Source organism: Macaca nemestrina, chromosome X (genome assembly GCF_043159975.1).
Source record: "Macaca nemestrina isolate mMacNem1 chromosome X, mMacNem.hap1, whole genome shotgun sequence".
In the NCBI taxonomy this organism is placed as follows: Eukaryota; Metazoa; Chordata; class Mammalia; order Primates; family Cercopithecidae; genus Macaca; species Macaca nemestrina.
Window position 1 is genome coordinate 36,312,722 of NC_092145.1, and position 27,947 is coordinate 36,340,668.

Sequence of the window (27,947 nt, forward strand, 5' to 3'; positions counted from 1 at the left end):
CTTGATTTCAGCCTGGTGAGACCCTGAACAAACAGCCCAGTCCTGCCGGGACTGCTGACCAGTGGAAACTGTAAGATAATAAATTTGTGTTTTAAGCCACTAACATTGTGGTAATTTGTTATACAGCAATAGGAAAGTGATGCAAACAGCCATAGACAATATGTAAGTGAATGAGTGAGGCAGGATGTGTTCCCAGAAAACTTTATTTATTAACACTGAAATTTGAATTTCATGGAAATTTCGTGAGTCACAAAATATTTTTCTTCTTTCAATTTTTTAACTGTTATATATATATATAAAACTATCTATCTATCTATCTATCTATCTATCTATCTATCTATCTATCTATCTATAGTTAGCTCATAGGCTGTACAAAAAACCAGTGATGGGATGGATTTGGCCTGTGGGTTACAATTTGGCAAACCCCATATTTAGAAAATTGGTGCATTTTTTGGTCAAACCCTCTGAACTTTGGAGAAGTTTTCAGGTCTCATAGGAATACGGACATCAGTCTCTAAAACACCCTTTTATTCATGATTTTAAATGAGTTGTAGCTCATTTTCTTCACATAGCATCGTAAGCGTCATAGCATTTTTCAAACACGCAATACATTTTAAAATAATTTGCACTAATGGTGTAAATCTCTTCTAGATATCAAATCTAAACTATAAAACCATTTAATTTATACATCAATTTCTAGCACTCAAATAGGTTCAAAGGAACATTGCCAACTTTAATGAAAATATTGTAGTTATTTATTTATTTTATATCCCCCAAGGAAGTACTCTTTATTCTTTTGATTGTATGATTCTAATTAGATGATAAACATGCATGGCCTTTCTTAAGACATGTTAATTAGTATGGATGTTGCTATAACAATCTTCTGGCAATTTATGTTTTCCGAATATCTGGTATATCATGCATTAATTTTTATCATTTAATGAAATTGCTAAATCAGGAATTTAGAATGCTGTGTTTAAACTTTCTTTAATTAGAAATGGAGATATGAAAGCAGGTAGGACTCTTGGAAACAACAGTTTGATAGCACAAGATAGACATGTTTTGGGGACACTTTCTGGATTAGTTTCCTGGGGCTACTGTAACAAAGTAGTACAAACTGAATGGTTTAAAATAACAGAAATGTATTTTCTCACAGTTCTGGACACTAGAAGTCTGAAATCAAGGTGTCTTCAGGGCCTGCCCCTCTGACACCTGGAGGGGAGAATCCTTCCTTGCCTCCTTCTAGCTTCTGTTGTTTTCTGGTAATCATGGGTGTTCCTTGGCTTGTAGATGGATCACTCCAGTTGTTGCCTGTGTCATCACATGGCCGTCTTCTCGCCCGTGTCTCTGTGCATCTTCTACTCTTAGAAAGACACCAGCCATATTGGATTAGGGCCCACCCTAATAAACGAACTTAACTTGATTACATCTTTGATTATTTCCAAATAAGGTCTCATTTTCAGGTGAGGTAGGAGAATAGGGTCTGGAGGTAGGGAACCTGAGGCTGATTCACACTGACTTCCTAGAATGAAGTGGAAAGGAAAACCTAACTTTCCTTTTTTTTTTTTTTTTCTCCCAGAAGCAATCATGAAAGCCGCGGGAGTTTATTTATTTAATTTTTTTCCCCCTAGACGGGGTTTCTCTCTGTCACCCAGACTGGAGTGCAATGGCGTGATCTTGGCTCGCTGCAACCTCTACCTCCTGAGTTCAAGTGATCCTCCTGCCACAGCCTCCTGAGTAGCTGGGATTACAGGTGCCCGCCACCACACCCAGCTGGAAAACCTAACTTTCCACACCTAAGTAACAAAAGGACCAGAGGCTTTTTGTTTCCCTTTGCAAACCCCCACCTTTTCTGTGGGGCAGATGGGAAATTGAAAATACCTCTTTTTTTGCATAGAATTGTAACTTTGTAACTTCCCTTCAGCCTCTGACTGCGGGCCAAGTCTTTGTTTGCACAGAAGTGCAACTTTGTAACTTCCCTTTAGCCTCTGATTGTGGGCCACCACTTCATTTACATAAGTTGAACACCAAGTGGCCAATGGGAAACCTCTAGGGAGTATTTGTATGCAAGAAGATTCTGTGTCGGGGCCCATGAGCAGCTGCTTCAGCCCACTCCTACCCTGTGGTGTGTAATTTCGTTTTCAATAAATCTCTGCTTTCCTTGCTTCATTCTTTCCTTGCTTTGTCCAATTCTTTGTTCAAAATGCCAAGAACCTGGACACCCTCCACTGGTAACAGAGCAGAATAGAGAACCCAGAAATAAAACTGCACACCTACAGCCATCTGACCTTTGAAAAACCTGTGGGTTTTATCCAATTCTTTGTTCAAAATGCCAAGAACCTGGACACCCTCCACCGGTAACAACAGGTACTGGGGCTTAAGACTTCAATATATCCTTCTGAGGACATAATTCAACACATAACCCTTTCACAAAGAAAATGACAAGAATTTAAGATAGAATAAGAATGTTAGAATAGAAATGGTCTTAACAGTTTTCTACAATAACCACCTACTTGTATTTTTGAAGAAACAGGCATGGAGTGATTAGGAGATTTACCCATGGTCACACACAGATAAAAAAGGACAGAGCTGGAATTGGAAATTGGTAGTGACAGGGAAATTTACAAATCATGCAAATACATTTCTGGTTAAACACCTAAAACAGTCAAGGCTGGCCCTCGGAAAAAAGTGGGAATTAGGCAGCTCATCTGAGTCTTTCTCATCTCCCTTCATTTATTTCTGCTTTCTTCCCTGTTGGAACCTCCTTGGCCTCACTCTCTCCTCTAGGAGCAGGTGGCATATACTGAGCGCTTCCTATGTGCTGGACATTGTGCTAAGTCTTCCTCATTTAATTCTCATAACATAGTGGTAAACACTATTATGATCCCATTTTACAAATGAGGAAACTGGACTTCAGATATTATGATTCTGTTTTATAAATGAGGAAACCGGACTGAGATGCAAACACAGGCAGAGCTCACATTTGTCTTAAAAATTATTGTATACATCTAAAAGGTACAAATGTAATTTTGTTCTATGGATGTATTGCACAGTCTGAAATCTAGGCTTTTAGTGTATCCATGACTCAAATAATGTGCATTGTATCTATTAAGTAATTCTCAGCACCCACCCTCTCCCATCCACATTCTTTTTTTTTTTTAACTGCTCTCTTATTCTATTCCTCCTTCTTGCCATTGCCCCCCACTGCCATACACCTACACACAGTTTATGCTTTGCTCACAGTCCCTTCCTGGAGGCCCTCTTTAAGCCTGCCTTCCTAGACAGGGTTCTATATTTCAGAATCGTCTCTTGTACTCTGCCTGTTTCAGTGACGAGGTGGTACAGAAAGAAACCAGTTGGCTGTATGAGCAGGTCCTTCCAGGGGCGGAGGGTCTGTTTTGCAAATTTGAGGATTCAGAAACTTTGTCAGCTCTCCCAGAAGTGTTCGGGTCTAGGGATGGGATTGCCCTACCTAAATTTACAATTGGTTGATTGCAAATCCAGAATACCAATTTGTGGATTTACACTGAGAAAGATGCCTGCGAAGTGCTGCAACCAGAAAGCAATATTGAAAAGGGAGAGCTGCCCAGACAGGGCCTTGCCAGGGGTCTGATAGCGAGATTCTAATGCCCATGAGTAGGGTGCTGGTCTCTCTGCCACTGAAGCGAACAGGACAGATGGGCTGGGAGTGCAGGCCATGGGCTTGACTCCTGGGTAGCACGGTCCCAGGGGCTAGGTTGTCTCAGGGCTTTTCCTCAGGCAACCTGAGGCAGAAAGTCAGATACTTATGTGGAGAAGGGCCAAGGCTCTAGCAGGAAAGCCAGTGCCAGGACTTGAATTCAGAGGACAGAAAGGGGAACACGAGGAGGGAATTCAGTAGCTCAGGAAGATGTGGGCAGGCAAACAGTGCTGGATTCTTTGCTCAGTCTGAGCCTTGTCTTGGACTCTTTGGATTTAGGCCTGCACAAGGTCATCCTGGTGATCAAACCCCAGCTTTCTCCTGAGGGCTTTGACTTGACCTGACCTTCAGGGCCTTGGCAGACTGTGCTGCCTCTGGCAGAAGCTTCATACTCTGGCTCTGACCACATAAATCCCAGTCCTCCCCAGGATGGGAGGATTCAGGTATTTAGCCACAAATCTACGGTTCCTGAGGTCCCCATTAGCTGCCCTGGCAATGCCCGCCACCCTCCACTCCCTGAGTCTGTCATGGTCCAAGAAGGAAAAGCAAAGTTCCATGGGTAGGTTTCTACTTTGGCAGACCAGAAAGTACAGGTGAGGGCAGAGTTGATTCCATGGCTGGTTCAGAGAGCAAGAAAGCTTTAGGTAAAAGTCTTACAACAGACATGTTGGATTTTTCCACTGTTGCTTGCCTTTCTCTTTTTGCATCATTGGATCCAGAAATCGTTAGGTTTTTTGCCTCTGTCATGTTATCTCTCACTTGCGGACATTATTGCAACAGGCATTAACTTCTTATTTTATTAGTAGCCATTAACCATACACAATTGATCTACGTGGCTTCTAAAGAGCCACATCAATTGCACCTGTGTTCCAGTCACCTCCACTGACAGCTGGCTTCAGCAGTCACCCAGCTGGATGAGCTGCCCTGGATCAGAGCATTGTCTGTTAATCACTAGTGAGTACCAAGTACCTAGCACTCAGCAGTAAATATTTGTTGAATAAATGAAGAAATATGTGATTGAATGTAAACTTTTGAATGTGGTCCAGTTTCTCCCAACATTCACAGAGAAGCAGACTGTGGTAACTGCTCTTACTTTTTGTTATTTATTTATTTATTGAGACAGAGTTTCACTCTGTCACCCAGGCTGGAGTGCAATGGTGCGATCTCGGCTCACTTCCACCTCCTAGGTTCAAGTGATTCTTGTGCCTCAGCCTCCTGAATAGCTGGGATTACAGGCATGCACCACCATGCATTTTTGTGTTTTTAGTAGAGAAAGGATTTCACCACGTTGGTCAGGACGGTCTTGAACTCCAGACCTTAAGTGATCCACCTGCCTCGGCCTCCCAAAGTGCTAGGATTACAGACATTTTTTGTCTTTTAAAAAGTACACAGGTGAGCAGGCTGGGCACAGTGGCTCATGCCTGTAATCCCACCACTTTGGGAGGCCGAGGCGGGCAGATCACGAGGTCAGGAGATGGAGACCATCCTGGTGAACACGGTGAAATCCCGTCTCCACTAAAAAGACAAAAAATTAGCCGGGCCTGGTGGTGGGCGCCTGTAGTCCCAGCTACTTGGGAGGCTGAGGCAGGAGAATGGTGTGAACCCGGGAGGCGGAGCTTGCAGTGAGCCAAGATTGCGCCACTGCATTCCAGCCTGGGCAACAGAGCGAGACTCCATCTCAAAAAAAAAAAAAAAAGTACACAGGTGATACAGGAATCATTCTCATAAAAGATTCAAACATTATAGAAGCATACAGAACAAAATCCTTACTACTCTCCCTCCCACCACCCATACCCTGAATCCCAGTCTTCTCCTTGAAGGTAACCACTGTTACCAGTTCAGTGGGCATAATTTCTGTCTACTTTCCATGTATTTACATACATGTAATGTACATGTGTTCATATATATATGTGCCTTTCTTTCATAAATAGGATTACATTATATTTATTGTTTTGCAACTTGCTTTATTGTATTTAGCAATATATCATGGGCATCTTTCCACACCAGTACATCTACATCATTGTCAATAATTGCATAGTATTGCACAACATGGACATATCATATTTTATTTAACTAGTCCTATATTGGTAGGTATTTTAGTGGTCTACGGTTGGTCTCTAATATAAACACTGCTGTAATAAATATCCTTGCTATCCATATTTATTATATACACTTTAATAAGACAAGTTCCTCCTGCCCCATTATTCTTCCTTTTCAGCATTTTTCTGGTTATTCTTTCTTATTTTCCATATGAACATCAAACAAGCTTCTCTAGTCCCTAGAATAGGCAGTTTTACTGGGATCATGTTAGATTTATAATTTAAATTAAAGAGAATTGACCTATTTTGATGTTAAGTCTTATTATTTATTTATTTATTTTAAATTAAATTTTATTATTTTGTTGTTGTTGATGTTGAGACGGATTCTTGCTTTTGTTACCGAGGCTGGAGTGCAATGGTGCGATCTCGGCTCACTGCAACCTCCACCTGCCTCCCGGGTTCAAGCAATTCTCCTACCTCAGCCTCCTGAGTAGCTGGGATTACAGGTGCGTGCCACCATGCCCGGCTAATTTCTGTATTTTTAGTAGACATGGGGTTTCACCACATTGGCCAGGCTGGTCTCAAACTCCTGACTTCAGGCGATCCGCCTCCCTCGGCCTCCCAAAGTGTTGGGATTACAGGCATGAGCCACCGCACCCAGCCATCTTTTCGTTTTTGTCTGAAGTTTCTAAAAACATTTTATTTTAAAATCATTACAAAATTAATAAATGTCTGTTGTAGAAGCTTTAGAACACTTAGAACTGTACGCATTAAAAATTACCAGCTTTCTGCACGCCCCCCCCCCCCAATTCCTATTGCCCACAGGTAACCACTGTTATCAGGTCATGGTCTCCCTCACTTCTTCAAAAATAAAATCATGCTATTCCTGTGATCTGCAACTTGCTTTTTTCTTAAAGTATTTTCCAAGTAGCTTTCCATGTCAGTACATACAATGCTGCCTCAATATTTTTAGACTGCTGCAGTTTATTACCCTCTGTGGATATGCTAGATTTTAAAAAATGCAATGCCTTGTGATAGACATTTGTGTATGTCCAAATTTTATTATTATAAACCATTTTATAATAAACAACCTTATTATATAGTATCATGCACATTATGTGATTTTCTGTAGGATAAATTCCTAGCAGTGGAATTACCCGTGTCAAAAGTTATTGTGCATTTAAAATTTTAGTTGATATTGCCAAATCACATTCCCAAAAGTTTTTAACAATAGTTAAAAGAGAGTATATGTTTTTCTAAAACCTTGTCCTCACTAGGGCTATTAACCTTTTTAATATCTGCCAATCTGTAGTTTTCGTTTCTATTTCTTAAATAAGTGTCAGGTTGAACATCTTTTCATATACTATGTTTGCTGGTAATTTGTAATTTGCCTTCTATGATTTCTCAATTTTCATCCTTTGTCGATTTGCCTGCCTTTTTAATCTTATTAATTTTTTTTTTGAGACGAAGTCTCGTTCTTGTCCCCCAGACTAGAGTGCAATGGTGCGATCTCGGCTCACTGCAACCTCCACCTCCCGGCTTCAAGCAATTCTCCTGCCTCAGCCTCCCGAGTAGCTGGGATTACAAGCGCCTGCCACCACGGGACGGGATTTCACCATGTTGGCCAGGCTGGTCTCGAACTCCTGACCTCAGGCGATCCACCCGCCTCAGCCTCCCAAGTGCTGGGATTACAGGCGTGAGCCACTGTGCCCGGCCAATCTTATTAATTTATAACAGTCCTTTGTGTATTACCAATACTAGTCTTTTACTTTGCATATTTGTTACAAATACTTTCCCTATTTTTATGCCTCTTGGCTTTGTTTATGATGTGTTTTGGCTGTTTATAAGTATTCAAATGTCATACAGGCAAATGTTTAAATCTTTTTTATTTTTGATTCTAGATTCCACGATTATAAAAGATATTCTCCTGGCTGGGGCATGGTGGCTCACAACTGTAACCCCAACACTTTGGGAGGCTGAGGTGATTGGCTCGCTTGAGGCCAGGAGTTCGAGACCAGTCTAGGCAACATGGCGAAACCCCATTGCTACTAAAAATACAAAAATTAGCCAGTCTTATAACCTGGTCTCAAATAAATAAATAAAAATATTCTCCTATATTTGATTTTACTCACTATATTGTTTTATTTTGAAATTGAAATCTTAATCCCATCTGGAATATATTTTTGGGCAGGCGGTGAGGTAGTGATCTAGCTCTATATGTTTCTACATGGCTAGTGAGTTAAGGATATTTAGGTGCTAGTAAAGGTGCTAACTCAAGCTAGCTTGATGGGGGAAAAAAGGGAATTTATTATAAGAATATGGAATATTTCTCTGGAACCCAGATCTTGGATGGAGCTTAATTTCCCAAACGGCTGGAATCAGAGAAGGAAATGGTGTCAGGAATGCAAAGAGTAGCTTGTTGCCATTTCTCAGCTCTGCTGCCCTCTGAGCCTTGGCTTCATTCATCTTTGTGGGTGGGCTTTCTCGGCTACTTGGTCTTGTTGGTGGAAGCTGTGTATACCAAAGCTCAACCCCTGAGCTTTTAGGTCTCCTCCCTTAAAGATGCCAACCCTTCAGACTGGAAGAGACTCTTCTCAGTCTAGCTTGGGTCAGGAGTTCACCTCTGATCCGACCAGCTTTGACTAGGGAACTTGGGTCACTTAATGTGTACGTGGCTGTTGTGGACCCACTCCTGAAACCTTATGAATTGGAAAGGAGAAGATAGAAGATAGAAGTTCTCTGAGAAGAATCACTGTGACCTGGGCAGACACATCTACTACACTATTTGTCCCAGCACCATATTTTTTCAGCACCATTTTTGAACAATGTGTATCCCCACTAATAATCTCTTCCACTCTCCTGGATGACTTTTCCACGCTGCATTAGCTATGGCAAGTGAACAGGGTTCCATTGCTAAAGGAGACTTAGAGGACTCAAATGGCATTACTCACAAATACATAGTTTATTACAGGAAAAGGATACAGCCAGAGGTCTGGAGTGGTCAGGGACAGGATCCTATTGTCGTCCTCTCTAAGAGCCATGATAGCAGGACCCACTTTATCACTTGGACCACTGACATGTGCACAGAACACACTGACATGTGCACAGAACACCTCAGAACCAGGGAGTCCAAAATGGACTCCCAGATGGGCCAGTCACACAGGCATATTTTAACCTCAACAGTAGAGCCCTTTGAGGGAGGGACAGATGTCACACACAGACCAGGTACAAATAATCAGTCTCACTGTTACCAATACATAATGTCGACAAGCTCGGACAAACCACTGTGAATCTCAAGACTCATGGCTACAAAACAACACCATTAACCAGTATGTTTTGTGTCTTGATAGGGGGTCAGTGTCACACTAGAACTTCAGTAAAACAACTAGGGCTAATTCTGGACATGCTGGAATTAACCTCACAACCCACACTTCTTCCTTTCTCCTCTGTTTTTGGGTTCTGGTGTTTTAACAATTTCTTGTGATCTGAAAAATTTTTGTAAGTCTTTTTTGCAGTGATTGAAGTCTGAATGTTCGATTTGATTTTTCTTACTTTGGACATTTACTTCAAATTTACTTCAAAATTTACCTCTAAAACATCTGGACTACTTTGGAAAACAACAAGGATTGATAACTCTGTATTTTATAGGTAGTGGCTAGCATTTGTTTTTTTGACTCGACTTCCTAATCATTAAGAAAATTACTTTAATAATTCAGTTTACATCAAAATTCTCTTCTGCCTGCTTTTAGATTGAAAGTAAGTTCAACTTGCAGTATTCAAATACTGTGGAAACCCACTTAATTTAATGGTTTCTAAATCATGCAAGGCAAAAACATCTTACCTAAAGAGCTTTCAAAAACTCATGATTAAAACATATTTTGGAATAGAATTACTTTATTTCAATTTTGCTTTATAAACGGAATGAGCAGAAATGCATTAAACCCCAGAAACCTGCGTTACCACCATTTGGTGTAATTCACATGCTGAAAATGTAATATTTTTAAAAGGCCCCAGAAAGCCCATAATAGGCTGTCTTACTCATGTTTGTGCTCTCATCTTTGTTAAAGAGAGCACACGGTCCCATTAGCCTCTGGGCATTGTCAGGCCAAATGCACAGAAGCATTAACTGAATACACAGAAGTCTCAATTAGGCAGTGGTTTTTTTGCCAGTAACATAAGGAGAAAAACATTTTGATTAAAATTGGGAATGGAGAGGGGCAATTTTGTTTCCATTGCAGATACCTGATTAGCTATGAAAAGGGAACGTGCTTTCTTTAAGCTTTGGGTTAATAATCTGAAAACCTATTTCTCTGGCTTTTGTTAAAAAAAAAAAAAAACCCAATCAGATGTGATGCTGGAGGCAGAAACCATTAAAAGAAAAGAATGAAAACATAGACCACATTTTAAAACTCTATTAAAATACCATAAATAATGTTGAAATTCAAACAATATATCTAGAAAAAAAATATTTGCAACCTATATGAGATGATTCTAACTAATTGATTAACGTAAAAAGATACATGCTTAAATAGAAAAAAATGACAAAGGACCCAGCTGTGACACAAAGCAAGAAATACAAATGGAAATAAAGATTAAAATGTGTTCTGCTTCACTGGTGATCAAAGTCATGCAAATTAAAATCACATTGCTATTTTTACAAACCTACCAGGGTGGCAAAGATTAGAAGATTATTAGTATCCGGTGCTTAAAATGGTGTGTGGAAAGGGCATTCTGAAATATTACTGATGAGAAAAGTCAATTGAGTGCAATTTGGTAATGTGTCAAAACTCAAAATGTGCATACTTGTTATTTAACAATTCCAGAAATCAAAAATCTGTATTTTGCACATGCATAAAATATGTTCAAAGATATTAATTGCAGCATTATTTATGATTGCCAAGGAGATAACAACCAAAATGTCCATCAAAGGGAATTGGGTAAATAAATATGGTACCACTTAACTAAGCAACTTCAAAAATTAATGAAGTAGATCTATATGCACCGATAGGAAAAAAATCCCAAGAACTATTACTGAGAAAAGCAAGTTCCAAACCACAAAGTATCATCACTGTCTCTGGTACTTTTTGATGTTTATTTTTAAAAAGCCTTTACCTGGGGTATATTTTATATAAAATAATCATCACATATTTCAACTGTACAATTCCAAGCTTTTTAGTATATTTATAGAGCTATGCAACCATAATTACAACCTAACTTTAGATTATTTCTATCTTTCTTTTATTTCAATAGCTTTAGGGGTTGATATGGTTTGGATATTTGTCCCTTCCTAATCTCACTTTGAAATACAGTCCCCAGTGTTGGAGATAGTTCCTGGTCGGAGGTATTGGATCATGGGGGTGAATGCCTCATGAATGGCTTTGGTGCCATCCTCTAGGTGATAAGTGAGTTCTTGCTCTGAGTTTATGCAAGATCTGGTTGTTTAAATGTCTCCAACGTTAGCACCTCTCCACCTTCTCTCTCTTGCTCCTATTCTCACCATGTGATATGCTCGCTCCTCTTCACCTTCTCCTATGATTGGAAGCTCCCTGAAGCCCTCACCAGGAGCTGAGCAGATGTTGGTGCCATGCCTGTACAGCCTGCAGAACCATGAGACAAATTAAACCTCCTTTCTTTATAAATTAGCCAGTCTCAGGTATTTCTTTATAGCAATGCAAGGATGACCTAACACAGGGCGTATAAGTGGTTTTTGGCTACATGGATGAATTGTATAGTGGTGAAGTCTGGTTTTTCAGTGTACCTGTCACCCAAATAGTGTACATTGTACCCAATAGGTAATTTTTTTCCTTCTTTACCCTCTCCCACCCTCCTCCCTTTCTGAGTCTCCAGTGTCCATTATACTACTCTGTATGCCTTTGCACACCCATAGCTTAGCTCCCGCTTATAAGGGCGAACATGCGGTTTTTGGTTTTCCATTGCTAAGTTACTTCACTTAGGATAATGGCCTCCAGTTTCGTCCAAGTTACTGCAAAATACATTATTTTGTTATTTTTTGATAGCTGAGTGGTTTGTACTCCATGGTGTATATATACCACATTTTCTTTTTTAAAAAAATTATTTTAAGTTCAGGGGTACATGTGCAAATTTGTTACACAGATAAACTTGTGTTTTGGGAGTTTATTGTGCAAATTATTTCGTCACCCAGGTATTGAGCCTAGTACCCATTAGTTAATTTTCCTGATCTTCTCCTACCTCCTACCCTTCATCCTCCAATAAGCCCCTGTGTATACCATTCCCCTCTATGTGACCATGTGTTCTCCTCATTTAGCTCCCACTTATAAGTGAGAACATGTGGTATTTGGTTTTCTTTTCCTGTGTTAGGATAATGGCCTCCAGTTCCATCCATATCCCTGCAGAGGACATGATCTTACTCCTTTTTTATGGCTGCATAGTATTCCATGGTGTATATGTACCACATTTTCTTTATCCAGTCTATCATTGATGGGCATTTAGGTGGATTCCATGTCTTTGCTATTGTGACTAGACAACATTTTCTTTATTCACTCATCAGTTGATGGGCGCTTAGGTTGATTCCACATCTTTACAATTGTGAATAATGCTGTGATAAACACATGTGTGCTAGTGTCTTTTTAATATAATGACTTCTTTTCTGTTGAGTAGATACCCAATAGTGGGATTGCTGGATCGAATGGTAGAGCTACTTTTAGTTCTCTGAGAAATCTCCATACTATTTTCCATAGAGGTTGTACTAATTCACATTCCCACCAGCAGTGTAAAAGTGTTCCCTTTTACTGCATCCATACCAACATCTATTGTTTTTTGACTTTTTAATAATGGCCATTCTGGCTGGGTTTTTCTCACTGTGTTTTTATCTCACTGTGGTTTTAATTTGCATCTCCCTGATGATTAGTATTGTTGAACATTTTTTTATATACCTGTTGGACATTTGTGTATCTTCTTTTGAGAAGTGTCTGTTTATGTCATTTGTCCACTTTTTAATGGGATTATTTGCTTTTTCTTGATTTGAGTTCCTTGTGGATTCTGGATATTAGTCCTTTGTTGGATATATAGTTTGCAAATATTTTCTCCCATTCTGTAGGTTGTTTATTCTGTCCACTCTCTTTGACTCACTCCAACCACCTCTTGTCAGTCCTAACATTACTTGAAATAGTTGATCACTCCGACTTTGAAGCACTTTTTCAGTTGGCTTCCAGGACCTCACGCTCTCCTGGTTTCTTTTGACCACATTGGTTCCTTTCTTTGTCTCTTTTATTCATCCCTCTTCTTTTCCCCAACTTCTCCAACATTAGAATTTCCCAAGGGCTTGGTCTTGGTCCACCTATTTTCTCTCACTCTCCTTGCTCCATATCTAATCTCATGGCTTCAAATATAATCCACGTGTTGCTGTCTGCCTAATTCACTTCTTCAGCCAATCCTTTTTCCTGAACTCCAGATTCATACATCCAACTGCCTACTTGACATGGCTTAGCTGTGTTATAGACATCTTAAACTACTTTTCCTGTTCCAGACTGAACCTTCAGATGTTCATCCCCATAACTTATCTTCTTTTAGTCTTCTACATCTCAGTAAATGACAATTTCACTCATCCAGTTGCTCAGACCAAAAACCTTGGCATCATCGTTGACCCCTCTCTCATACACTCCACATCTAGTACCAAATTTCCTGTGAAGCTAATGAAGCTTAAGCATCAGAGCCGCTCACTTGCAGGAGCGCCTTACAAGACACAAGGCTCCTTATGGTGGGATAACATAGTCATATGCTTTTGTAAAATTTACAAAAGTAAAATATTTTAATTACAATCAGTTAAGACAGCTGTCTCTTTTCACTCTCACTTCCCCCTGTATCACTCTTCCTTCATGGCGGGATTGGCATTGGGTGGCTGTGAACGTTGTTGGGATCATGCAGAGGAGAAATTTAATTGGGTTTACATTTGTTTTTGATTTGATCAGATATATTTACATGGCTGGCAGTTATCTCTATATCACTGTTAACCATCTCAGCGTAAGGAGTGGCTTCCAGAAATACTCTCACCTCAATTACCTTACTATGCTGGCTAGTGGTGCAGGGCCAAAGAGCATATCTCAAATACTAACACCTTCTATAGCACCCAGCATTGGGAGTATGTGTAGTTGAGGAGAAATAGATTTGGAATGTACAGAGCCAGAAACTAGTCTGTGGAAAATTATTCACTGGACATGTAAAACTATATATGGAGGACTCGGTTCCGCCTAGTCAGAATGGGAGTTTTCTTCTGTCACTAATATACTCAATAATGCAGCATGTGTAACTATAAACACAGCATATGTTTTTTTATTGTGGTAATAACAATTAACATAAGATCTACCCTCTTAATATATTTTAAACTAAACAATACAGTATTGCTAGCTGGAGGGACAATGTTTTGCAGCAGAGCTCTAGAAAATCTTCATCTTGAAGAACTGAAACTTCATACCTGTTGAACAACAACTCCCCACTTCCCTTTCCCATAAGCCCCGGGCAACCACCATTCAACTCTGCTTCTATGAGTTTAACTCTTTTATTTTATTAGAGATAGGGTCTCACTCTGTCACTCAGGCTAGAGTGCAATGGTGCAATCCTAGCTTACTGTAGCCTCGAACTCCCGGGCTTAAGGGATCCTCCTGCCTCAGGTTCCTGAGTAGCTAGGACTACAGGTGTATGCCACCATGCTCAGATTTTTTTTTCTTTTTTTTGTAGACATGGGGTCTCACTATGTCCCCCACGATGGTCTTGAACTCCTAGGCTGAATCAATCCTCCTGCCTCAGCCTCCCAAAGTGCCACAGGTATGAGCCACCATGCCCAGCCAAGTTTGATAATTTTAGATACCACATATAAGTGGAATCACGCAGTATTTGTGCTTCTATGCCTGGTTTATTTCCTTTAGCATAATGCCCTACAGGTTCATCCATGTTGTCACATATGGCAGGATTTCCTTCTTTTTCAGGCTGGTTAATATTCCATTGTATTTATATCTCATTTTCTTCATCCATTCATCTACTGATGGACATTTAGGTTGTTTCCACATCTTGACTATTGTGAATAATGCTGCAGTCAAAATGGGAGAGGTAATATCTCTTTGAGACCCCAATTTTAATTCTTTTGGATAAATATCCAGAAGTAGGATTGTTGGATCACATGGTAATTCTGTTTTCTGAGGAACTGCCATACTGTTTTCCATAGTGGCCACATCATTTTATATGGAAATCTTGTGACACAGAATTTATCAGAAATGCTTTGTTTTCAGAGCATAAGCCTGTAGCAGTATTACAAATCATGATTTTTGTCTATGTATGAATTTGCATGTTTTATGCATTTTAACATATTGGATCATGTTTTAGTGTATCTGACTCATCTTATTCTGATGAAGACTGGCAGTTTCAGATGAAATGGCATATGCAATTGTCACGAACATGGGAAAATAACCTGAAGAAACAAGTGTTCCAATCACAAAAAGCCTAAACATATTAATCAGTAACTCAATGTATGCAGTATTAAAAGTGATTTGATTATATAATTACATAACTCAATACAATGCAGTGTCCATTTTTCAATACACTGCAATTGTTCTTATAAATGCTTTATTTTCAGATGAATTTTGTGGTGTTCTTCAGATTTTTGATGAACCTGAATTTAAATATGATAAGAAGGAAGAAAGCCAAATATGTAAACTGAAAGAAAGAAGACTAGCCTGTCAAAACTTGTCTTATTATTATTACAATGGCAATTAAAAACTTTATTAAAGCAAAATAAAAGTCCAATACAATACAAATTTTGGTTAATAATGTTAAAGGAAAGACAAAGTTATCTTTCTCTTCTTTTTATAGAAAATGTTATAAAATCATCATGTGGCAGGGAAACAAATGGTATGCAACCTACAATATGAGAAAGTTACAGGGAGTGTGTCAGGAGGTTAATATTAAATTATTTTTCTAGATTTTCTGATGTTTGTAGTATTTGTAAGCTTTTATAAATTCATAATATATTGTGATTTCTCAGTTTAAAGAAATATTCACTTTTGTACCAAATTTTTTATTGTTCTTCTTAACAGAGAACCCCCCAAATTGTATGTTAGGCCACACAAGCCTAGGTCTATCCTCCTTATATCCAGTCTTTTAGCAAATACTATTGACTCTACCTTCAATATCTGTACAGAATCTGAGTACTTCTCGCCATCTCCACTCCCACCACTCTGGTCTCAGCCACCCTCATTTTCTGCCTGGATTATTGCAATAGCCTCCTAATTTTTCTTCTTGCTTCTTCCCTTGTCCTCTTGTAGTCTAATGTGAACAGAATAGCTAGAGCGATTATTTTAAAGCCAAGTCCTATCTGGTCTCTCCTCTACTCAGAACTCTCCAGTGGTTTCCATCGTCACTCAGAGTAAAATCCAAAGTCCTTTTTTTGTGCCCTTCAGAGACCTATGTGACCTGTGCTCCCACAAATCTCTCTGACTTCCTTTCCTACTCCTCTCTCCTAACCTGCTCCATTCTAGCCTCTTTGGAATGGAGTAAACATACTTCTATCTTGGAGCATTGGCATTGGCTATTCCCCCTACCCGGAATGCTCTTCTTTCAGATATCTGCATGACTTACCCCCTCAGTTCTTTCAGGTCTCTGCTCACATGTCACCTTATCAGTGAGACCTTCCTTATATAAAATTACAGGCTCCCCATCACTCATTATCTCCCTTCTCTGCCTTATTTTTCTCTATATCACTTATCACATCTGATATAATACATACTTCCCTGTATATTTATATATTTTCTTTCTCTCCCATAAGAAGTAAGTTCCACAAGGGAGAGGACCTTAATTTGTTCACTAATGTATCCACAGCATCTAGACACGTGCTTGGCACATAGCAGACATCCAATAAATATCTATTGAATGAATGAAGGACAAATCCTATATGCCCATTTAGGCAGTGGAATTAGAGGATCTTCTTCTCTTTCTCCTTCTTCTTCTTCTTTTTGACGGAGTTTAGCCCTTGTCACCCAGGTTGGAGTGCAATGGCACCGTCTTGGCTCACTGCAACCTCCGCTTCCTAGGTTCAAATAATTCTCATGCCTCACGAGTAGCTGAGATTACAGGCGCACGCCACCATGCCCAGCTAATTTTGTATTTTTAGTAGAGATGGGGTTTCACTATGTTGCCCAGGCTGATCTCGAGCTCCTGACCTCAAGTGATCCACCCGCCTTGGCCTCCCAAAGTGCTGGGATTACACGCGTGAGCCTCCACGCCCGGCCCCTTCTCTTCTTTTTTAAAAAAGGTACTTTAAAAAAAAAAAAGTGTGGTAAAATATACACAGCATAAAATTTTTCATTTTAACAATTTGTAAATGTACAGTTTGCTGGCATCAACTATATTCACACTGTAGTATAGCCACCACCTCCATGCATCCCACAGAACAGTTCTTTTCTTGCAACATTGCAACTCTGTACCCTGTTTCTTCTTTATACACTAAGTTAATGCCTGAATTTCTTATAACAAACATTTATTACTATAATGTCAAAAGGCCATTTCCATTTTGGGAACAGACTAATCATAAATTTATATTCCTTTCATAAGACAATAATTGAGAAAAGACTGTGTTTCTATTCCTTGAACAGATTAAATGTGAAACTGTCCAGTTTTTTAAATGATTCATTAATGTGTTCCTCTGGGAGCTTGAATATTCAGTACCAGCTGTTTCCCTCAGTAATATCTGAATTTAATATTTTACCTTAAGAAATATGATGCCAAAGAAATAGTAAATATTTAACTACATATGGTATTATTTTAATATGTTAACATGTTTTCTTTACTTGGAGTTTGTTTAATTAGCAATACTGTCACAGTTCTGCAACATCATAATATAGAGAAGGGAGAGAGGTAAGTGGCACCTACTCAGAGCCTCCTAGGTGTCAGGTGCTTTGCAGATATTAGGAGTGGCCTCCATGTCCTCAGACCTCACTCACTTGGCATTACACTCCAGATTGACTTTCACCATCTCCATTTTGTGGCAAATGCTCTTGACAAGATCACCAATTATTTCCCTGTCACTAAATCCCAATAGACAATTTTCAGTCTTTATTCTCTTAACCTTATAGCTGCAGTTAGCACAGATTATCATCCCCTTCTTATCAAAACCCCTTCTTCCTTTGGTTCATATTCAGAGCTTTTTTATTTCACTTCCTCAATACTTTTATTATTTTTCAATTTCTCTCCATATCCACTGTCGCCACCCAAACTGGTCTGACACTGTATACTCTTGCCTGGACTACTCTTCTAGCCTCCTAACTGGTCTCTCTGCCTCCAGTCTGCCCACCCTCAATCTGTTTCCTACACAACTGCCAATGGCCTCTCCAAACTACGATCACACCACTCCCTTGTTTATGACTCCTTGATGGATTTTCTTTGCTCTAAAATTCAGTATCTTTATTCTGGTCTACAGAGCCCTTCATCCTCTTGTTCCTGCCTGTCTCGCCAGACTCAGCTTGAGCCACTCTCATTTTTGATCTTTCTACTTGAGGATTCTTTAAGTTTCTTGAATAAGCCAAACACTCTTTCATCTCTGGATCTTTGCACACGCTCCTCCCTCTGCCTGGACAACTCTTTATTCATTTATTTATCCACTCAACAAATACTTATTGAGTGCCTACCTGGTGCCGGGCACTGTTCTAAGTATTGGGGATATAGCACTGAACAAAATAGAGATTCCTATGCTTGTGGAGCTTGCATTCTAGCCAGAGGAGAGAGAGAAAAATTAATGAAGGCAATAAATAAGTAAACCGCATGGTATTTTAGACGGTAATAAGTACTATGGAAAAAAGAAAAGGTAGAGAGCAAGGTAAGCAGGATCTACAGTACAGAAGAGGGTGGGTTGGTGAAATTTTCAATGGCAAGCTCAAGGTAAGCCTCCTTGAGAGGGTGATATTTAAGCAAAGACTCGAAGAAGGTGAGAGAATAAGCCATGTGGATATCCGAGGGAAGAACATTCTAGGGAGAGGAAGTCGTCATTGCAAACTTATGAGGGGGACTCTTGCATGCTGTGTTAGAGGAATGGCAAAGAAGATGGTATGGCTGAAGTGGAGTAAGCAAGGCCAAGCACAGTAAGAGATGGTACTGAAGGGACAGCCGGAGCCTAGACTGTGAAGGGGCTGGGAGGCCACTTTATGGAGTATGGCTTTTTTTCTCCGAGTGGATTGTGAAGCTATTGGTGGGGTTTGAGCAGAATAGTTATATAATCTAATTAATTTTATTCAAACATCCCTCTATGCAATGTTGAGAGTAGACTCACAGGAAGATGTGGGTAGGGGAAGATGAAGCAGGAAGACTGTTCGGGAGGATAGTACAGTAATCCAAGTGAGAGGTGATGGTGGCTTGGGCCAGAGCAGTAGCATTCGAGGTGGTGAGAAGGGGCTGGATTATGGACATATTTTGACAGTATAACCATCTTGACTTGCTGGTTAGATATAAAATGTGAGCAGGGCCATATCCTATATGTAGGATCTGAAACTTATCTAGTTTGTGGGCCTTGTTTAAAAAACATACAAAATAAAGTACAAATGTGAGTATGTATATAAAATAAGAAAAATTATGCCAATCAGGTAGACTTTGTCAGGACAAGATGAGTCAGGTACTCTAACATGTGATTTGATATGCTGGGATTCATAAAACCCGTGACTTCACACACATACTCATTGGTTGTAGTACTGCCTCAGGTCTGTGTCCTATAAACATAGGAATTCAGATCAATTCTATTTAATGATATTCCCATAAAAAAAAGAGTATGCTGCACTTATAATTCTGTATGCTGCATTGTCTAGTATATTCTTAACCGTTAATAAATCCCTTTTTTGGAGACAGGGTCTTGCTCTGTTGCCCAGGCTGGAGTGCAGTGGCACAATCACAGCTCACTGCAGCCTCGACCTCCCAGGCTCAAGCAATCCTCCCACCTCAGCCTCTCGACTAGCTGGGACTACAATACAGGTTCACGCCACCAAGACTGGTTAATTTTTATATATTTTTTTGTAGAGACGGAGTTTTGCCATGTTGCCCAGGCTCATCTCGAACACCTGAGCTGAAGTGATCCGCCTGCCTCGGCATGAAAAATCCCATTTTAATCTAGGCATCAGTAAGAACCAAATCTTCTGCATACAAGTCTATGTTTTAGAAGGATTTTCCACAGTCTAGCTTCTGGCTGTGTATATTTCAAACCTTGTGTCACCTCCACTACCTCCATGCTTCCAGTGTCAAGTACCATAGGACAGATTCATATCACAATGTGACTTCTGGTTCTCTACTGTTCTGTCACTACACCAGGTGAGTCAGCACATTGGCTGTAAGCGGTGTTCCAGGAAGCCAACCTTTTACTGGGACAGCAGTATGCAGTATGCAAGGAAGTGACTGCAAACGACATAAATGTATCTTGCCAAAGCCCAGCTAAATGTATCCCTAACTCAACTTTACCTAAGCAGGATCCCAAAAATGTCCTTGGTCACTCCAACAGCACCTAATACAAGGGGAAACATGATGGAATGAAATTTGGAATGGAAAGAGACAGTGGTCTTAACTGACTGCAGTAAGAATATCTTACTGTCCCAAATTTTACAAAAGTATATGACAATGTGAACACATTCCTAGGGGCCTTTCTAGGGCCTTGGAATGTGAGGGTTCCTGAGGCTAAAACTTCATTAGCTTCAGGTGAAGCTGGCACTGCATATGGGGTGTGACAGGAAGGGAGACATTAAGGATGATTCTGAAGGTTTTAGCCTGAGGAATGAATAGGATGAAGTTGCCATTCCTGAGATGGTGAACACCTCAGGAGGAGAAGGTGGATGAAGTGGAGAGGGCGGGGAGGGGGAAGATCAAGAGTTCAGTGTGACCACGATAAGTTGAGATGTCTATTAGGCAGCCAAATGGAGATGCCAAGTAACTCTTACCATTCTGTTGGTGGACTAGTTCTACTTGTCTTTCACAGTTCAGCTAAGTGTCATCTCCTCATTTTGGACTCACTGGGTAAGGTTGAGTCCATTGTTATATACTCTGCAGCATGCTGTACCTCTCTTTTTGTAAGAATTAACACCCCCGTGACGATTTTTTTTTTTTTTTTTTTTTGAGACAGAGTTTCACTCTTGTTGCCCAGGCTGGAGTGCAGTGGTGCAATCTCAGCTCACTGCAACCTCTGCCTCCCGGGTTCAAACGATTCTCCTGCCTCAGCCTCCCGAGTAGCTGGGATTACAGGCATGTTCCACCATGCCTGGCTAATTTTGTATTTTTGGTAGAGACGGGGTTTCTCCATGTTGGTCAGGCTGGTCTCGAACTCCTGACCTCAGGTGATCCACCTGCCTTGGCCTCCCAAAGTGCTGGGATTATGGGCGTGAGCCACTGTGCCCGGCCGTGATATTTTTAATGGTTGTTGCTATGGTTTGGATATGTGTCCCCACCAAAGCTCATGTTGAAATTCGATCCGCAGTTTGATCATGTTGGGAGGTTCAGCCCAATGGGAGAAATTTAGGTCATGGGGGTGGGTCCCTCAGGGATAGATTAATGCCTTCCCTGGGGTGGGTGAGTGAGTTCTTGCTTAGTTACCTGAGAACTAGTTGTTAAAAAGAGCCTGACACCTCCCCTCACTCTCTCTGGCTTCCTCTCTTGCCATGGAATATCTGCACAGTCTAGCTTCCCTGCGCCTTCCACCATGAATGGAAGCAGCCTGAGGACCTCACCAGAAGCTAAGTAGATGCTATGGCCATGCTTCTTGTACAGTCTGCAGAACCGTGAGTCAAATTTTTAAAATAAATTACCCAGCCTCAGGTATTCCTTTATAGCAACACAAAGTGGGCTAAGATAATTGTCTGTCTTGCGCTGCACTAGATAAACCTGGGACTGTGCATTACATACTGCTGCTATCTGTAATGTATAACACAGTACACAGCACTGGATAGATCTTCAAGAAATGTTGAAATGTTTGTTGAATAAATGATACACAGTCAAGTAATTTTTCCAACTCATGGCTAGAAAATGGCAGAGCTAAGACTTGCAGGGGCATATTTTTTCAATGTTTAAAAAACAAAGCAAATGACGCATAACAGAAAAGTGCACTTAACACCAATGAATTTTCACAAATTGAGCATACTTTTTAAATTAGCACTCAGGCCAAGGAATAGAATATTGGCAGCATCTCAGAAATCCCGTCATGCTTCCTTTCTAAATTACTACCCCTCTTTCTTACCCCAATGTAACCAACATCCTGATTTCTAACATCATAAGTTAGTTTTTCCTGTTTTTGAACTTTATATAAGTGGGATATAATAGTATATACGCTTTTGTGTCTGGCTTCTTTTGCTCTATGTTTGTGAAATTTAGAAATGTTGTGAGTAGCAGTCATTGCTCATTTTTATTTATTTTTATTGAGAATTACACAGCAGTTTTCAAACTTTTTGGTCTCAGGATCCCTTTAAACGTATACCAATTATTGAGGAACCAAATAAATTTTGCTTATATGGGTTATAGCTATTGATATTTACTGTATTAGAAATTAGACTGGGCGGGGTGGCTCACGCCTATAATCCCAGCACTTTGGGAGGTTGAGGCGGGCGGATCACCTGAGGTCAGGAGTTCAAAACCAGCCTGGCCAACATGGCGAAACCCCGTCTCTACTAAAAGTACAAAAATTAGCCGGGTGTCGTGGCGAGCGCCTGCAATCCCAGCTACTCAGGAGGCTGAGGCAGGAGAATCACTTGAACCCAGGAGGTGGAGGCGGAGGTTGCAGTGAGCCGAGATCACGCCACTGCACTCCAGCCTGGGAAAAATTTTAAAATATTTATTAATTAAATAACTCATTACATGTTAACATAAATAAATAACATATTTTAGTGAATATAATTATATTCTCCAGAAGAAAAATATTAGTGAGAAATATGGCATTGAGTATAAACTAGGGTCCTGGCAAGTATGTTAGAATACTGACCCTGTATGCAGTGGCTGACTTCCAGAGGTCTTAGCCAAACCCCAGAAGAGCACAGGAATGATGGCAGTGGGAGGCACTAGGATGGAGACCATGCACAGTTCCATTGTCTCTGGGTTTCATGCTTCAACAAGCAGCGGGTACAAATGGGTGTTTCAAGGAGACATGACATTGGTACACGGGAGGGACCCAGTCAGTTTGGTAAATGTGTAAATGCATGATGTGGTGGAAAAAAAAAAAAAAGTTGATCACTTTGGGTAGGAAATGAAGATAATGGGAGGGCACAGACCAGGCAAGTAGGGAAGGGAGTGGTGGCAGAAAATAATATGTTTGTTTGGGAGGCAGAAGACTTACTTTTCAGGGTACGTGGCAGACCCTTTAGTGTGGTATTTATGGCTTCAATCTGCTTTCTAGACCCATCTGCTACTCTGTCCCATGGTCCAGCCATTTCATTCCCCAGATAGGCATGCACGTGCACACACACACACACACACACACAGATCTCTGCCACTATTCATGCTATTTCCTTTACCTGCAATGACCTCTCTTCTTTGTCTCTCCTTTACTGCCCAGTTAAATTTCTGATGATTCTTCAGGACCCAGTTGAAATGCCTGCTCCTGAGCACCCGCCCAGACGCTGACCTACTTCTTCGTCTTTGCATCTTAGCTCATCATTCTCTTTTATGTTCCCAGAGCACTTTGTACTTACTCCTATTTCAGAATTTGACCTGTGTCATTATTGTCTAAGAACTAGATAAAGCAAGCCACGGATCTTAGACACCTGTGAGTACCCAACCCTGAACATAATTCCAGGCATATAGTAGGTGCTCAATATATGCCCACTGAATTATTAAAATGACTTGGGTCTGTAGTGTTTGTCCTGCAGCTTCAAGTGGACAGCCCAGCTCTTCGTGACCTGGTAAGACACTTGCATATATATATATATATATATATATATATATATATATATATATATGTATATATATTTTTTTGTTTGTTAGTTTGTAACATGTTATGTCCTCTGAAGTGAATAGCAATGGTCCTGTTAAAAGTTATGAAGCAAGAATGGGTGGAAACAGACAGGAAAAAGATAAAGAAAGCAGGAATACTCTGTTCTTATATTTTTAAAAATCTACTTGGTAGTATATGTTTTTGCTAAGAAAGAGTAGAGGCAGCCCTGGTCATAGCACTGCAGTAGGAGACGGGGATGCCCCATGACGCATCTTCCTCACCACAAGACTTCCATCAAATCCCTTAGTCTGCCCTCTGGTTAGGGACAATATCACCTTCTTCTCTTATCTCAAGGCTTAGGCTTTTCACATAGCCAAAGACCCTCTGAAGTTATGAGTATATTTTTTTTTTTTTTTTTTTTTTTTTTTTTTTTTTTTTTTTGAGACGGAGTCTCACGCTGTTGCCCAGGCTGGAGTGCAGTGGCGCGATCTCGGCTCACTGCAAGCTCCGCCTCCCGGGTTCCCGCCATTCTCCTGCCTCAGCCTCCTGAGTAGCTGGGACTACAGGCGCCCGCCACCGCGCCCGGCTAATTTTTTTGTATTTTTAGTAGAGACGGGGTTTCACTGTGGTCTCGATCTCCTGACCTTGTGATCCGCCCGCCTCGGCCTCCCAAAGTGCTGGGATTACAGGCTTGAGCCACCGCGCCCAGCCATGAGTATATTTTTAACAAGAGCCATATGGCGATAATGTCCTGCCTTTACTGTCCTCCTCAGTAAGGGCATATCACCCATCTTCTGATTCCAAGTCCTCCCTCCTTTGGGAAGCCTTTCCTGAGAAAAGCCCACAAATTACGATGCCTCTTGACTCTTTTGGCTGGGGAGTTGAGTGACACAGTATATGAGAGTGTAAAGATGGAAATGTTTCGCATGCAAGCTTTTTCCCAACTAGACTTGAGACCTTGTCCGCAGAGATAGTGGCGCATCATTTTCTGTCCCCAGCAATGTCTCACATGAGGCATTCCACATCGGTGCACAATAAATATTTGCTGATTGATCAAGGATGGGTGGGCAGGCTGGTCTGTACCTTTCAGAGACTGTAGGTCATGCATATTTACTTTGTCTGTGGCTGATTAATTAACCTTCTGTTGTCAAGCCATCTCTGAAGCTGGAAAGATAAGAAACAGCCCTGTCTCAGCTTCAGATTTAGAGGTCAGGAGACCTCTAAATTTCTCTCTGTGGCTTCTTCATTAACTGGTACAAACTTGGGCAAGCCAATTTGTTGCTCTGGGTCTCAGTTTCCTGGACTGAAAAAAGAATGGGAGACTTAGGTTTCATGGCCAAGATAGAGTAACAGAACCCAGGCATACCCTCCTGTGTGAAACAATAAATAAAAACAGACAAAATACATGAAACAATGGGTTTTGAGACATTGAACATTAGGCAATGAAGGACAGTAATCCCAGAGAGATGGGAACAAACAAGGGGAGCCCTATGATAACCTTAGCCTGTTTCCTTCAGAAATTTTCAGAAAGTGACATAGGGAAGGGTACTGAAGTAGAGCCTGGTGGACCTCCTTGAATTAAGGAGACAGAACTGAGGGTCCAGGGAGACCAAGAAAAGAAAGCTCATAGGAAAGAACGCCAGAGAGGAAAGAGCTACTCTAAGAAAGACCTAGAGTACTCAGTAGAGTACTGATCAGCATGTATGTGTGAGAAAGCTACTCAAAGGTGGCAAATAACCATCTGACATGATTAGAGGGAACTGTGCCTTGTGCTCACATAGGGCCAGAAATAGTGCTTCTTCCTGCCAGGCAGACTGGAGAAACTCATAATTCATGGGACATTGAGTAGTCAGGAGGTCTTGCCTCAGTAATGGGAAATAACTAGCCAAGACTTAAGTGCTGTTGCAGACCCACCTAACCAACCACAAAAGCAAAGCCAAAAGAATCAAACTGTTTCCAAGTGATTTAACTGACCATACCAAGTGTTGATGAGGATGTGGAGCAAATGGAACTCTTATTCACTGCTGGTGAGACTGCAAAATGGCACAACGCATTTGGAAATCATTTTGGCAGTTTCTAAAAATGTTAAACATACACCTGCCATATGACCCAGCCATTCTATTTAGGTATTTACTGAAGAGAAATGAAAGCCTATGTACATTCAGAGACTTGTACGTGAATGTTCAAGGCATCTTTATTTATAATAGCCAACAACTAGAAACAAACCAAATACCCATCAGTAGGTGAATGGATAAATTGTGCTGTATCCATGCAGTGAAATACTACATGCAACAATATGGATAAATCTTAAAATGATTATGCTGAGTAAAAGAAGCTAGACAAAAAGCACATACTATATGATTCTTTTTTTTTTTTTTTGAGACGGAGTCTCACTGTGTTGCCCAGGCTGGAGTGCAGTGGCACAATCTTGGCTCACTGCAAGCTCTGCCTCGTGGGTTCAGGCCATTCTCCTGCCTCAGCCTCCGGAGCAGCTGGGACCACAGACACCTGCCACCATGCCTGGCTAATTTTTTGTATTTTTCAGTAGAGACAGGGTTTCCAATCTCCTGACCTCGTGATCTGCCCACCTCAGCCTCCCAAAGTGCTGGGATTACAGGCGTGAGCCACCACGCCTGGCCTATGTGATTCCATTTTTATAAAATTGTAGAAAATGCAAACTAATCTATAGGGACAGGAAACAGATCAGGGTTTGCCTGGGGATGGTTTGGAGAGGAGAAACAAGTGGGCAAGTGAGAGAATACAAAGGAGCATGAGCTAACTTTTGAGTTTTTAGATGTGCTCATTATCTTTGTTATGATGCTGGTTTCACAGGTATCCACATATATCAAAACTTATCAGATCATACACTTTAAATATGTGCAGTTTATTGTATGTTAATTATTCCTTAATATAGTTGTTTTAAAAATCCATTAATTTATCACATACTTTGAATTAATCTTTTACCCATCCATGCTTAATTTTGTAACAACACGCATTAGTCTTTTGGAAAATGTTGTTTTACTGAGGTATGCAGGCAGACCTTCCAAATATTCACAGATTTTGCCATATATTATTTAAAAAGTCACATTTGTTACTAGTACCACAGACCTCATCAGGACAGTCTTTAAGCATGGGGACACTGTCAAGCTCATACAGATTTTCCAAAATTCTATTTTTTACTTGAAAGCTCCCATATATTTTATTTATTTATGTATTTTTTAGAGATGGGATCTCACCGTATTACTGGGGCTGGTCTTGAACTCCTGGGCTCAAGCAATCTTCCCACATCAGCCTGCCGAAGTGCTGGGATTACAGGCGTGAGGCACTGTGCCTGGAGAAAGCTCCAATATTATCATTGGTAGCAAATACTGCTAGTTAAGTGACAGACTCACTTTGTTCATTTTCCAGGAAGTGTCTGCCAAAAGCCTAAATCTGAATAACTGTAGTTTGTCTGTTAGCCATTCTTTCAAGTAAAAATAGGGTTCCATGACAAAATTGTCTAGTTCAGCTCACAACTCTAACAAGTACTTTTCCTCGAGACAACCATTATACACTGGTGTGTAACAGATGTGCCTTATGCATGCTTTCTAGTTCATCATATGGAAAATGTACCCAATGATCAGATTTGATATAATTGATTTTTACTGCTTCATCAAGGACTTTGTTTACTGTGAGTGTGTAGGGTGAAGAATGCCATGAATACCAGTACAGTTGGTACTACTGCCTTGATTTGTGCTGAGGTGCTGGCAATATATATATACCTTTGCTTTTGCACCATCAGTACAAATGTCAATGTGTCAATGTAGTGAAGAAGGCAAATATCCTTTTAGTGTTATCAAAATGATTTTGACCTTGAGGACCCCTTGTAAAGGTTTTGGGGACTCCTCAGAGATCCACAGATCACATTTTTGAGAAAAGGTTCTATGCAGCATTATATTGTCAGAATATACTACAATCTATTGATTTTTACTATTGTCAGACGTTTGGAATATTCTGTTTTGAGCTATTACAAATAGAAGTGATAAGAATATCTTTGGACACTTCTCTGAGTTATACATGTGCATGTATTTGTGTTGAATATGCTTAGAAGTAAATTTGCTGGCTCACAGTGTATATGTATGCTCAAGTTTAGTAAATTATGCCAAATGGTTTTCCAAAGTGGATGCATTATTTCACACTCCCACCAGCAGTGTCTGAGTTTTAGAGGATTTGAATTCAGATGCATCTGATTGTAAAGCTCAAGCTCTATACAGTGATAGATTTTGCTTTTTAAAATAAAATTAATAGTTGTTCATGATAAAAATTCACAGTATAGACG

At 40.3% G+C, this 27,947-nt stretch overlaps 1 long non-coding RNA gene across 1 annotated transcript in view; it reads left to right on the forward strand.

Moving 5' to 3' along the window:
- LOC105468390 (uncharacterized) overlaps positions 1 to 23,420 on the forward strand; it is a 57,806-nt gene extending 34,386 nt beyond the window's left edge. The window contains exons 6-8 of the long non-coding RNA XR_979462.3: positions 14,434 to 14,520; positions 19,747 to 20,034; positions 21,386 to 23,420. This is a non-coding gene — a long non-coding RNA (uncharacterized lncRNA). The remainder of the gene's footprint in view (positions 1 to 14,433; positions 14,521 to 19,746; positions 20,035 to 21,385) is intronic.
- Positions 23,421 to 27,947: the final 4,527 nt, after the last annotated feature.